The sequence below is a fragment of the Astyanax mexicanus genome, chromosome 8, assembly GCF_023375975.1.
Source record: "Astyanax mexicanus isolate ESR-SI-001 chromosome 8, AstMex3_surface, whole genome shotgun sequence".
Classification (NCBI taxonomy): domain Eukaryota; kingdom Metazoa; phylum Chordata; class Actinopteri; order Characiformes; family Acestrorhamphidae; genus Astyanax; species Astyanax mexicanus.
In genome coordinates this window covers 1,283,498-1,294,483 of record NC_064415.1, presented here as the reverse complement: position 1 = coordinate 1,294,483, position 10,986 = coordinate 1,283,498, and the positions used below count along the sequence as shown (strand labels likewise).

Here is a 10,986-nt window from a genome sequence, read left to right as displayed (position 1 = left end):
AGTACCAGATCCGTCCTTTGTTGTTTCAGATGAAGTTCCAGATTCTCTCTTTGTTGTTCTTTCTGATGAAGTTCCAGATTCTCCCTTTGTTGTTCTTTCTGATGAACTTCCAGATTCTCCCTTTGTTGTTTCAGATTCTCCCTTTGTTGTTATTTCTTTTGAATTTCCAGATTCTCCCTTTGTTGTTGTTGCTGATGAAGTTCCAGATTCTCCCTTTGTTGTTATATCTGTTGAAGTTCCAGATTCTCCCTTTGTTGTTTCAGATGAAGTTCCAGATTCTCCCTTTGTTGTTGTTTCTGTTGAAGTTCCAGATCCGTCCTTTGTTGTTTCAGGTGAACTTCCAGATTCTCCCTTTGTTGTTCTTTCTGATGAAGTTCCAGATCCGTCAGTTGTTGTTTCAGATGAAGTTCCAGATTCTCCCTTTGTTGTTGTTCTTTCTGATGAAGTTCCAGATTCTCCCTTTGTTGTTATTTCTGTTGAAGTTCCGGATCCGTCCTTTGTTGTTTCAGATGAACTTCCAGATTCTCCCTTTGTTGTTTCAGATGAAGCTCCAGATTCTCCCTTTGTTGTTATTTCTGGTGAAGTTCCAGATCCGTCCTTTGTTGTTTCAGATGAAGTTCCAGATTCTCCCTTTGTTGTTATTTCTGATGAAGTTCCAGATTCTCCCTTTGTTGTTATTTCTGATGAAGTTCCAGATTCTCCCTTTGTTGTTATGTCTGTTGAAATTCCAGATTCTCCCTTTGCTGTTGTTTCTGTTGAAGTTCCAGATTCTCCCTTTGTTGTTGTTTCTGTTGAAATTCCAGATCCGTCCTTTGTTGTTTCAGATGAACTTCCAGATTCTCCCTTTGTTGTTTCAGATGAAGTTCCAGATTCTCCCTTTGTTGTTCTTTCTGATGAAGTTCCAGATCCGTCCTTTGTTGTTTCAGATGAAGTTCCAGATTCTCCCTTTGTTGTTTTTTCTGATGAACTTCCAGATTCTCCCTTTGTTGTTATTTTTGATGAAGTTCCAGATCCGTCCTTTGTTGTTTCAGATGAAGTTCCAGATTCTCCCTTTGTTGTTCTTTCTGATGAAGTTCCAGATCCGTCCTTTGTTGTTTTAGATGAAGTTTCAGATTCTCCCTTTGTTGTTTCAGATGAAGTTCCAGATTCTCTCTTTGTTGTTCTTTCTGATGAAGTTCCAGATTCTCCCTTTGTTGTTATGTCTGTTGAAGTTCCAGATTCTCCCTTTGTTGTTATTTCTGATGAAGTTCCAGATCCGTCCTTTGTTGTTTCAGATGAAGTTCCAGATTCTCCCTTTGTTGTTCTTTCTGATGAACTTCCAGATTCTCCCTTTGTTGTTATTTCTGATGAAGTTCCAGATCCGTCCTTTGTTGTTTCAGATGAAGTTTCAGATTCTCCCTTTGTTGTTATTTCTTTTGAATTTCCAGATTCTCCCTTTGTTGTTCTTTCTGATGAAGTTCCAGATTCTCCCTTTGTTGTTATATCTGTTGAAGTTCCAGATTCTCCCTTTGTTGTTTCAGATGAAGTTCCAGATTCTCCCTTTGTTGTTGTTTCTGTTGAAGTTCCAGATCCGTCCTTTGTTGTTTCAGATGAAGTTCCAGATTCTCCCTTTGTTGTTATTTCTGATGAACTTCCAGATTCTGCCTTTCTTGTTATGTCTGTTGAAGTTCCAGATCCGTCCTTTGTTGTTTCAGATGAAGCTCCAGATTCTCCCTTTGTTGTTATTTCTGATGAAGTTCCAGATTCTCCCTTTGTTGTTATTTCTGTAGAAGTTTCAGATTCTCCCTTTGTTGTTATTTCTGTTGAAGTTCCAGATCCGTCCTTTGTTGTTTCAGATGAAGTTCCAGATTCTCCCTTTGTTGTTCTTTCAGATGAACTTCCAGATTCTCCCTTTGTTGTTCTTTCTGATGAACTTCCAGATTCTCCCTTTGTTGTTATTTCTGATGAAGTTCCAGATCCGTCCTTTGTTGTTTCAGATGAAGTTTCAGATTCTCCCTTTGTTGTTATTTCTTTTGAATTTCCAGATTCTCCCTTTGTTGTTGTTTCTGATGAAGTTCCAGATTCTCCCTTTGTTGTTTCAGATGAAGTTCCAGATTCTCCCTTTGTTGTTGTTTCTGTTGAAGTTCCAGATCCGTCCTTTGTTGTTTCAGATGAAGTTCCAGATTCTCTCTTTGTTGTTCTTTCTGATGAAGTTCCAGATTCTCCCTTTGTTGTTGTTTCTGTTGAAGTTCCAGATCCGTCCTTTGTTGTTTCAGATGAAGTTCCAGATTCTCCCTTTGTGGTTGTTATTTCTGATGAAGTTCCAGATTCTCCCTTTGTTGTTATTTCTGTTGAAGTTCCAGATCCGTCCTTTGTTGTTTCTGGTGAAGTTCCAGATCCGTCCCTTGTTGTTTCAGATGAAGTTCCAGATTCTCCCTTTGTTGTTATTTCTGATGAACTTCCAGATTCTCCCTTTGTTGTTATTTCTGATGAAGTTCCAGATCCGTCCTTTGTTGTTTCAGATGAAGTTCCAGATTCTCCCTTTGTTGTTCTTTCTGATGAAGTTCCAGATCCGTCCTTTGTTGTTTTAGATGAAGTTTCAGATTCTCCCTTTGTTGTTTCAGATGAAGTTCCAGATTCTCTCTTTGTTGTTCTTTCTGATGAAGTTCCAGATTCTCCCTTTGTTGTTATGTCTGTTGAAGTTCCAGATTCTCCCTTTGTTGTTATTTCTGATGAAGTTCCAGATCCGTCCTTTGTTGTTTCAGATGAAGTTCCAGATTCTCCCTTTGTTGTTCTTTCTGATGAACTTCCAGATTCTCCCTTTGTTGTTATTTCTGATGAAGTTCCAGATCCGTCCTTTGTTGTTTCAGATGAAGTTTCAGATTCTCCCTTTGTTGTTATTTCTTTTGAATTTCCAGATTCTCCCTTTGTTGTTGTTTCTGATGAAGTTCCAGATTCTCCCTTTGTTGTTATATCTGTTGAAGTTCCAGATTCTCCCTTTGTTGTTTCAGATGAAGTTCCAGATTCTCCCTTTGTTGTTGTTTCTGTTGAAGTTCCAGATCCGTCCTTTGTTGTTTCAGATGAAGTTCCAGATTCTCCCTTTGTTGTTATTTCTTTTGAACTTCCAGATTCTGCCTTTGTTGTTATGTCTGTTGAAGTTCCAGATCCGTCCTTTGTTGTTTCAGATGAAGCTCCAGATTCTCCCTTTGTTGTTATTTCTGATGAAGTTCCAGATTCTCCCTTTGTTGTTATTTCTGTAGAAGTTTCAGATTCTCCCTTTGTTGTTATTTCTGTTGAAGTTCCAGATCCGTCCTTTGTTGTTTCAGATGAAGTTTCAGATTCTCCCTTTGTTGTTATTTCTTTTGAATTTCCAGATTCTCCCTTTGTTGTTGTTTCTGATGAAGTTCCAGATCCGTCCTTTGTTGTTTCAGATGAAGTTCCAGATTCTCTCTTTGTTGTTCTTTCTGATGAAGTTCCAGATTCTCCCTTTGTTGTTGTTTCTGTTGAAGTTCCAGATCCGTCCTTTGTTGTTTCAGATGAAGTTCCAGATTCTCCCTTTGTGGTTGTTATTTGTGATGAAGTTCCAGATTCTCCCTTTGTTGTTATTTCTGTTGAAGTTCCAGATCCGTCCTTTGTTGTTTCTGGTGAAGTTCCAGATCCGTCCCTTGTTGTTTCAGATGAAGTTCCAGATTCTCCCTTTGTTGTTATTTCTGATGAAGTTCCAGATTCTCCCTTTGTTGTTATTTCTTTTGAACCTCCAGATTCTCCCTTTGTTGTTCTTTCTGATGAACTTCCAGATTCTCCCTTTGTTGTTATTTCTTTTGAACTTCCAGATTCTGCCTTTGTTGTTATGTCTGTTGAAGTTCCAGATCCGTCCTTTGTTGTTTCAGCTGAAGCTCCAGATTCTCCCTTTGTTGTTATTTCTGATGAAGTTCCAGATTCTCCCTTTGTTGTTATTTCTGTAGAAGTTTCAGATTCTCCCTTTGTTGTTGTTTCAGATGAAGTTCCAGATTCTCCCTTTGTTGTTCTTTCTGATGAACTTCCAGATTCTCCCTTTGTTGTTATTTTTGTAGAAGTTTCAGATTCTCCCTTTGTTGTTATTTCTGTTGAAGTTCCAGATCCGTCCTTTGTTGTTTCAGATGAAGTTTCAGATTCTCCCTTTGTTGTTATTTCTTTTGAATTTCCAGATTCTCCCTTTGTTGTTATTTCTGTTGAAGTTCCAGATCCGTCCTTTGTTGTTTCTAGTGAAGTTCCAGATCCGTCCCTTGTTGTTTCAGATGAAGTTCCAGATTCTCCCTTTGTTGTTATTTCTGATGAAGTTCCAGATTCTCCCTTTGTTGTTATTTCTTTTGAACCTCCAGATTCTCCCTTTGTTGTTCTTTCTGATGAACTTCCAGATTCTCCCTTTGTTGTTATTTCTGATGAAGTTCCAGATCCGTCCTTTGTTGTTTCAGATGAAGTTTCAGATTCTCCCTTTGTTGTTATTTCTTTTGAATTTCCAGATTCTCCCTTTGTTGTTGTTTCTGATGAAGTTCCAGATTCTCCCTTTGTTGTTATTTCTGTTGAAGTTCCAGATCCGTCCTTTGTTGTTTCTAGTGAAGTTCCAGATCCGTCCCTTGTTGTTTCAGATGAAGTTCCAGATTCTCCCTTTGTTGTTATTTCTGATGAAGTTCCAGATTCTCCCTTTGTTGTTATTTCTTTTGAACCTCCAGATTCTCCCTTTGTTGTTCTTTCTGATGAACTTCCAGATTCTCCCTTTGTTGTTATTTCTGATGAAGTTCCAGATCCGTCCTTTGTTGTTTCAGATGAAGTTTCAGATTCTCCCTTTGTTGTTATTTCTTTTGAATTTCCAGATTCTCCCTTTGTTGTAGTTTCTGATGAAGTTCCAGATTCTCCCTTTGTTGTTTCAGATGAAGTTCCAGATTCTCCCTTTGTTGTTGTTTCTGATGAAGTTCCAGATCCGTCCTTTGTTGTTTCAGATGAAGTTTCAGATTCTCCCTTTGTTGTTATTTCTTTTGAATTTCCAGATTCTCCCTTTGTTGTTGTTTCTGATGAAGTTCCAGATTCTCCCTTTGTTGTTTCAGATGAAGTTCCAGATTCTCCCTTTGTTGTTGTTTCTGTTGAAGTTCCAGATCCGTCCTTTGTTGTTTCAGATGAATTTCCAGATTCTCTCTTTGTTGTTCTTTCTGATGAAGTTCCAGATTCTCCCTTTGTTGTTGTTTCTGTTGAAGTTCCAGATCCGTCCTTTGTTGTTTCAGATGAAGTTCCAGATTCTCCCTTTGTGGTTGTTATTTCTGATGTAGTTCCAGATTCTCCCTTTGTTGTTATTTCTGTTGAAGTTCCAGATCCGTCCTTTGTTGTTTCTGGTGAAGTTCCAGATCCGTCCCTTGTTGTTTCAGATGAAGTTCCAGATTCTCCCTTTGTTGTTATTTCTGATGAAGTTCCAGATTCTCCCTTTGTTGTTATTTCTTTTGAACCTCCAGATTCTCCCTTTGTTGTTCTTTCTGATGAACTTCCAGATTCTCCCTTTGTTGTTATTTCTGATGAAGTTCCCGATCCGTCCTTTGTTGTTTCAGATGAAGTTCCAGATTCTCCCTTTGTTGTTCTTTCTGATGAAGTTCCAGATCCGTCCTTTGTTGTTTTAGATGAAGTTCCAGATTCTCTCTTTGTTGTTCTTTCTGATGAAGTTCCAGATTCTCCCTTTGTTGTTATGTCTGTTGAAGTTCCAGATTCTCCCTTTGTTGTTATTTCTGATGAAGTTCCAGATCCGTCCTTTGTTGTTATTTCAGATGAAGTTCCAGATCCTCCCTTTGTTGTTCTTTCTGATGAACTTCCAGATTCTCCCTTTGTTGTTATTTCTGATGAAGTTCCAGATCCGTCCTTTGTTGTTTCAGATGAAGTTTCAGATTCTCCCTTTGTTGTTTCAGATGAAGTTTCAGATTCTCCCTTTGTTGTTATTTCTTTTGAATTTCCAGATTCTCCCTTTGTTGTTGTTTCTGATGAAGTTCCAGATTCTCCCTTTGTTGTTATATCTGTTGAAGTTCCAGATTCTCCCTTTGTTGTTTCAGATGAAGTTCCAGATTCTCCCTTTGTTGTTGTTTCTGTTGAAGTTCCAGATCCGTCCTTTGTTGTTTCAGATGAAGTTCCAGATTCTCCCTTTGTTGTTATTTCTTTTGAACTTCCAGATTCTGCCTTTGTTGTTATGTCTGTTGAAGTTCCAGATCCGTCCTTTGTTGTTTCAGATGAAGCTCCAGATTCTCCCTTTGTTGTTATTTCTGATGAAGTTCCAGATTCTCCCTTTGTTGTTATTTCTGTAGAAGTTTCAGATTCTCCCTTTGTTGTTATTTCTGTTGAAGTTCCAGATCCGTCCTTTGTTGTTTCAGATGAAGTTTCAGATTCTCCCTTTGTTGTTATTTCTTTTGAATTTCCAGATTCTCCCTTTGTTGTTGTTTCTGATGAAGTTCCAGATTCTCCCTTTGTTGTTTCAGATGAAGTTCCATATTCTCCCTTTGTTGTTCTTTCTGATGAAGTTCCAGATCCGTCCTTTGTTGTTTCAGATGAAGTTCCAGATTCTCTCTTTGTTGTTCTTTCTGATGAAGTTCCAGATTCTCCCTTTGTTGTTGTTTCTGTTGAAGTTCCAGATCCGTCCTTTGTTGTTTCAGATGAAGTTCCAGATTCTCCCTTTGTGGTTGTTATTTGTGATGAAGTTCCAGATTCTCCCTTTGTTGTTATTTCTGTTGAAGTTCCAGATCCGTCCTTTGTTGTTTCTGGTGAAGTTCCAGATCCGTCCCTTGTTGTTTCAGATGAAGTTCCAGATTCTCCCTTTGTTGTTATTTCTGATGAAGTTCCAGATTCTCCCTTTGTTGTTATTTCTTTTGAACCTCCAGATTCTCCCTTTGTTGTTCTTTCTGATGAACTTCCAGATTCTCCCTTTGTTGTTATTTCTTTTGAACTTCCAGATTCTGCCTTTGTTGTTATGTCTGTTGAAGTTCCAGATCCGTCCTTTGTTGTTTCAGCTGAAGCTCCAGATTCTCCCTTTGTTGTTATTTCTGATGAAGTTCCAGATTCTCCCTTTGTTGTTATTTCTGTAGAAGTTTCAGATTCTCCCTTTGTTGTTGTTTCAGATGAAGTTCCAGATTCTCCCTTTGTTGTTCTTTCTGATGAACTTCCAGATTCTCCCTTTGTTGTTATTTTTGTAGAAGTTTCAGATTCTCCCTTTGTTGTTATTTCTGTTGAAGTTCCAGATCCGTCCTTTGTTGTTTCAGATGAAGTTTCAGATTCTCCCTTTGTTGTTATTTCTTTTGAATTTCCAGATTCTCCCTTTGTTGTTATTTCTGTTGAAGTTCCAGATCCGTCCTTTGTTGTTTCTAGTGAAGTTCCAGATCCGTCCCTTGTTGTTTCAGATGAAGTTCCAGATTCTCCCTTTGTTGTTATTTCTGATGAAGTTCCAGATTCTCCCTTTGTTGTTATTTCTTTTGAACCTCCAGATTCTCCCTTTGTTGTTCTTTCTGATGAACTTCCAGATTCTCCCTTTGTTGTTATTTCTGATGAAGTTCCAGATCCGTCCTTTGTTGTTTCAGATGAAGTTTCAGATTCTCCCTTTGTTGTTATTTCTTTTGAATTTCCAGATTCTCCCTTTGTTGTTGTTTCTGATGAAGTTCCAGATTCTCCCTTTGTTGTTATTTCTGTTGAAGTTCCAGATCCGTCCTTTGTTGTTTCTAGTGAAGTTCCAGATCCGTCCCTTGTTGTTTCAGATGAAGTTCCAGATTCTCCCTTTGTTGTTATTTCTGATGAAGTTCCAGATTCTCCCTTTGTTGTTATTTCTTTTGAACCTCCAGATTCTCCCTTTGTTGTTCTTTCTGATGAACTTCCAGATTCTCCCTTTGTTGTTATTTCTGATGAAGTTCCAGATCCGTCCTTTGTTGTTTCAGATGAAGTTTCAGATTCTCCCTTTGTTGTTATTTCTTTTGAATTTCCAGATTCTCCCTTTGTTGTTATTTCTGTTGAAGTTCCAGATCCGTCCTTTGTTGTTTCTAGTGAAGTTCCAGATCCGTCCCTTGTTGTTTCAGATGAAGTTCCAGATTCTCCCTTTGTTGTTATTTCTGATGAAGTTCCAGATTCTCCCTTTGTTGTTATTTCTTTTGAACTTCCAGATTCTGCCTTTGTTGTTATGTCTGTTGAAGTTCCAGATCCGTCCTTTGTTGTTTCAGCTGAAGCTCCAGATTCTCCCTTTGTTGTTATTTCTGATGAAGTTCCAGATTCTCCCTTTGTTGTTATTTCTGTAGAAGTTTCAGATTCTCCCTTTGTTGTTGTTTCAGATGAAGTTCCAGATTCTCCCTTTGTTGTTCTTTCTGATGAACTTCCAGATTCTCCCTTTGTTGTTATTTCTGATGAAGTTCCAGATCCGTCCTTTGTTGTTTCAGATGAAGTTTCAGATTCTCCCTTTGTTGTTGTTTCTGATGATGTTCCAGATTCTCCCTTTGTTGTTTCAGATGAAGTTCCAGATTCTCCCTTTGTTGTTCTTTCTGATGAACTTCCAGATTCTCCCTTTGTTGTTATTTCTGTTGAAGTTCCAGATCCATCCTTTGTTGTTTCTGGTGAAGTTCCAGATCCGTCCTTTGTTGTTTCAGATGAAGTTCCAGATTCTCCCTTTGTTGTTATTTCCTTTGAATTTCCAGATTCTCCCTTTGTTGTTGTTTCTGATGAAGTTCCAGATTCTCCCTTTGTTGTTTCAGATGAAGTTCCAGATTCTCCCTTTGTTGTTGTTTCTGTTGAAGTTCCAGATCCGTCCTTTGTTGTTTCAGATGAAGTTCCAGATTCTCCCTTTGTTGTTCTTTCTGATGAAGTTCCAGATTCTCCCTTTGTTGTTGTTTCTGTTGAAGTTCCAGATCCGTCCTTTGTTGTTTCAGATGAAGTTCCAGATTCTCCCTTTGTGGTTGTTATTTCTGATGATGTTCCAGATTCTCCCTTTGTTGTTGTTTCTGTTGAAGTTCCAGATCCGTCCTTTGTTGTTTCAGATGAAGTTCCAGATTCTCCCTTTGTGGTTGTTATTTCTGATGAAGTTCCAGATTCTCCCTTTGTTGTTGTTTCTGTTGAAGTTCCAGATCCGTCCTTTGTTGTTTCAGATGAAGTTCCAGATTCTCCCTTTGTGGTTGTTATTTCTGTTGAAGTTCCAGATCCGTCCTTTGTTGTTTCTGGTGAAGTTCCAGATCCGTCCTTTGTTGTTTCAGATGAAGTTCCAGATTCTCCCTTTGTTGTTCTTTCTGATGAACTTCCAGATTCTCCCTTTGTTGTTATTTCTGATGAAGTTCCAGATTCTCCCTTTGTTGTTATTTCTGATGAAGTTCCAGATTCTCCCTTTGTTGTTATTTCTGTAGAAGTTTCAGATTCTCCCTTTGTTGTTGTTTCAGATGAAGTTCCAGATTCTCCCTTTGTTGTTCTTTCTGATGAACTTCCAGATTCTCCCTTTGTTGTTATTTCTGATGAAGTTCCAGATCCGTCCTTTGTTGTTTCAGATGAAGTTTCAGATTCTCCCTTTGTTGTTATTTCTTTTGAATTTCCAGATTCTCCCTTTGTTGTTGTTTCTGATGAAGTTCCAGATTCTCCCTTTGTTGTTATGTCTGTTGAACTTCCAGATTCTCCCTTTGTTGTTGTTTCTGTTGAAGTTCCAGATCCGTCCTTTGTTGTTTCAGACGAACTTCCAGATTCTCCCTTTGTTGTTTCAGATGAAGTTCCAGATTCTCCCTTTGTTGTTCTTTCTGATGAAGTTCCAGATCCGTCCTTTGTTGTTTCAGATGAAGTTCCAGATTCTCCCTTTGTTGTTATTTCTGATGAAGTTCCAGATCCGTCCTTTGTTGTTTCAGATGAAGTTCCAGATTCTCCCTTTGTTGTTATTTCTGATGAACTTCCAGATTCTCCCTTTGTTGTTATTTCTGTTGAAGTTCCAGATCCGTCCTTTGTTGTTTCAGATGAAGTTCCAGATCCGTCCTTTGTTGTTTCAGATGAAGTTCCAGATTCTCCCTTTGTTGTTATTTCTGATGAACTTCCAGATTCTCCCTTTGTTGTTATTTCTGTTGAAGTTCCAGATCCGTCCTTTGTTGTTTCAGATGAAGTTCCTGATTCTCCCTTTGTTGTTCTTTCTGATGAACTTCCAGATTCTCCCTTTGTTGTTATTTCTGATGAACTTCCAGAGTCTCCCTTTGTTGTTATTTCTGTTGAAGTTCCAGATCCGTCCTTTGTTGTTTCAGATGAAGTTCCTGATTCTCCCTTTGTTGTTATTTCTGTAGAAGTTCCAGATCCGTCCTTTGTTGTTATTTCTGTAGAAGTTTCAGAATCTCCCTTTGTTGTTATTTCTGATGAACTTCCAGATCCTCTCTTTGTTGTTTCTGTTGAAGTACCAGATCCATCCTTTGTTGTTTCAGATGAAGTTCCAGATTCTCCCTTTGTTGTTATGTCTGTTGAAGTTCCAGATTCTCCCTTTGTTGTTTCAGATGAAGTTCCAGATTCTCCCTTTGTTGTTATTTCTTTTGAACTTCCAGATTCTCCCTTTGTTGTTATGTCTGTTGAAGTTCCAGATTCTCCCTTTGTTGTTTCAGATGAAGTTTCAGATTCTCCCTTTGTTGTTATTTCTGATGAAGTTCCAGATTCTCCCTTTGTTGTTATTTCTGTAGAAGTTTCAGATTCTCCCTTTGTTGTTGTTTCAGATGAAGTTCCAGATTCTCCCTTTGTTGTTCTTTCTGATGAACTTCCAGATTCTCCCTTTGTTGTTATTTCTGATGAAGTTCCAGATTCTCCCTTTGTTGTTATTTCTGTAGAAGTTTCAGATTCTCCCTTTGTTGTTGTTTCAGATGAAGTTCCAGATTCTCCCTTTGTTGTTCTTTCTGATGAACTTCCAGATTCTCCCTTTGTTGTTATTTCTGATGAAGTTCCAGATCCGTCCTTTGTTGTTTCAGATGAAGTTTCAGATTCTCCCTTTGTTGTTATTTCTTTTGAATTTCCAGATTCTCC

At 38.3% G+C, this 10,986-nt stretch overlaps 1 protein-coding gene across 2 annotated transcripts in view; it reads right to left on the bottom strand.

Moving 5' to 3' along the window:
- LOC111191225 (serine-rich adhesin for platelets-like) overlaps positions 1 to 10,986 on the bottom strand; it is a 51,743-nt gene that overhangs the window by 25,558 nt on the left and 15,199 nt on the right. The window lies entirely within an intron of this gene.